This window comes from Cucurbita moschata, unplaced genomic scaffold, assembly GCF_002738365.1.
Source record: "Cucurbita moschata cultivar Rifu unplaced genomic scaffold, Cmos_1.0 Cmo_Scf00069, whole genome shotgun sequence".
NCBI lineage: Eukaryota > Viridiplantae > Streptophyta > Magnoliopsida > Cucurbitales > Cucurbitaceae > Cucurbita > Cucurbita moschata.
Genome location: NW_019268585.1, coordinates 887,566 through 890,309, shown reverse-complemented (window position 1 = coordinate 890,309; position 2,744 = coordinate 887,566). Strand labels below are relative to the sequence as shown.

Below are 2,744 nucleotides of genomic sequence, written 5' to 3'. Positions count from 1 at the left end.
TTTCAAAAGAATGTGAATATAAAAATAAAGACTAAGACTGGACTGACGCCCCGGGACAACCCATTCCTCTGTGACACTTCCCTTCTGATCATGCCCACTCTTGACCGACGCCTCGCGCTCCTGAAAAAAAAAAGGAAAACATAGCAAGGATGAGTATAAAAATTATACTCAGTAAGCCACCTACTTGGGTTTTCTATTTCGGTTCTAGGATGTCTGGCTCTAATCTAGGTCCCTTGGGGCTTGCCCCTTGGGTTTCACTGGTTTTTCGTTCTCTCATTAAACGCCTAGAGGTTCTTTATGTCAAGCTAATATGGTCGGTATCTCTCTATGAGGTGCTACCTCTACATGGCTATCTGGGACTATATGGTGCCTAGCCTAGGGGTGTGCTGAGTACCCCTACGCCCATCTAGTCCCCCTATGGGGGGCGCGACCCAACCCGTTCCCATGTAGCTAATGGGCTGTACGATGTGGGAACACATTTCCCATGCGAAATGGCTAAGAGCAGTAAGGACTGATCAGGGACCCCTTGGTCCTTCCACGAAGCTATAGATACCATTCACACGCTAGCAATCTATGAACACTCCGGGGTACCTTCTTGCCGTGGTAAACCACTAAGTTTCTAGGGAAAAATTAAGTTTGACTAGAGCGGCATATCGCTCCTAACAGAGATTCCCTAATCTTATCAAAGAAATGGGCCCTAGAAATTAACAGAGGGTGCATGCAATCTTCTTCTAACATCATAGTATGTAATTCATGCAAACTAGGCATACCGGCTCAACGGGGCGATGACCTCCATCAAGCACCCAGAGCACGAAGTTCGCGCTCAATGGGGCGAATTCGTCCATCAAGCACCCGAAACCCGGCATACACAATTCTAACATAAAATAACACATGCATACATACGGCGGAAGCTTAAGGCATACAACACACTCTAGTAATTTTACCCAATACAATCACAACAGTTAATCTGACTAGTAATTTACATGAAGAGCAAATCTGAAGCAGAACTACTAGCATGCAAGCAATTCGAGCGAATCCTACAAGTATTTCTTCCTAAATACCGGGTGGTGACTTACCTGGTTGATGCGTGCCCTTTCGCTAGCGTTTCTTTGCCCGTGAGGTGTCTAAAAATACTAATTTCTCTAAATTCCCTATTCACGTAAAAACAGTATTAGAACTGGAACCGGGACAAAAATCGGAAAAATAGAAAACAACCGGGCCAAATTGGCCGTTCCACGCGCGCTCACGCGCCAGCAGCACGTTGGGAGTGCGTGGCCACGCGCGCGGGAAGGCGCCAGTCACAGGCTGCACACGCGCGCCCACTTCCGCGCAGTCGCGGGTCGGCCGGCCCGGCTCGGTCCGTTCGGCTCCGCTCGCGTGCGGTTCAGCCTGGCTTGCAGGCGACACGTGTCGACGCCTCGCTGGAGCTGCGTTGCTCCAATCGGTGGTCGACGCGTGTCTGGCGCCTGTAGCCGCCCTCCGCCGCTCGCCGGCCGTTTCTTTTTTTTTTTTTTCCTTCTCTCTTTCTTCTTTCTTCTCTATCCTCTGAAAACCGAAACCCTGTCTCGGATGACTATCGGAGGATTTAAGAACGCCGAAAGTTTGCTCACCGTTCTCGGATGACTCTCGGATCTCCGCCTTTGGGTTGAGGTCTCAGCCAAACTTCTTCATAGACTGTGCGTGAGTTGTTCCTAGGTGAAGATTTCAGCATTTTAGGGTTGATTCACGTAGGGAAAAACTCAGATCTGAGCAATGTCGTTCAGAAACCTTACCTCGCAAAATATTCTTAGGTTTTGATGGAGCGTCGGCCTTGCTAGCCTCTCAATCCTGGTACGAGTCTCGTCTGGAGATGGATTCCGGCGGTGGTCCGTTAATCTTCCCGGCTAACTCCTCACTGATTTCTCTCTAACCCCTTCTTTCTTTTGCAGGCAAACTGGCGGGGTTCTCCTTGGACCCCTATTTGGGTTGGAGGGGCAAAATGACATTTTTGCCCCTCGGTTGACTTAGCCCCCTTTTTTTTCTTTTTTTTTTTTTTTGCGTTACAAATTCTCCCCTCCTTAGGAACTTTCGTCCCCGAAAGTAGCTATCTCATGGAAGAGTTCGGGATAAGCTTTCCTCACGTCCTCTTCTCGTTCCCAGGTTGCCTCTTCCTCACGGCGGTTACCCCATGAGACCTTTACTAAGGGAATTTTTTTTTTTTTTTTTTGCGTTACACAGACATATCATTACATAACGTACCTTAGTCTTATCGTCACAAGAACGTAACGCTATCATTCTATCAATCTATCACAAACCTATCCCTTTCTACCCATAACCTAACCGTATTCTTTCATCAATCTCTCCTATCCATAGCACTCTGGTATGTAACCTAACCTTAACGTTTCATGAATGTATTTTACTTATATCGTTACATTTCGTTTTGTGCATCCTTCTCGTATCCTATCTCAAACGTATCCTGTCTCAAACATATCCTTGAGCACATCGTACCATAGTTATTATCATACAAACCACATATTATAACATAACATAACATATAGAAAGCATAGCGATCCATAGCAATCCATAGACAATTAACACATATCAATATATATGACACGTGCAGAACCATAGGGCACGTGTCAACATCAAATATAACCATGCCGATAGTAAGGTCACTTACCTGGCTAGCTTAAGTCGTTGTCACGAATATATCTTTAATGAAAGTTCGATTTCGTCCTTTGAAATCCGGGTCAACCTATATGAGC

General features: G+C 46.3%; 1 long non-coding RNA gene across 1 annotated transcript; it reads right to left on the bottom strand.

The window, feature by feature from the left end:
- Positions 1–1,570: 1,570 nt before the first annotated feature.
- LOC111438037 lies at positions 1,571–1,928 on the bottom strand. The gene is made up of 2 exons (XR_002709601.1): positions 1,773–1,928; positions 1,571–1,691 (listed from the first exon to the last, which is right to left on the bottom strand). It is a non-coding gene; the product is annotated as an uncharacterized LOC111438037 (long non-coding RNA).
- Between the last annotated feature and the right edge of the window lie 816 nt (positions 1,929–2,744).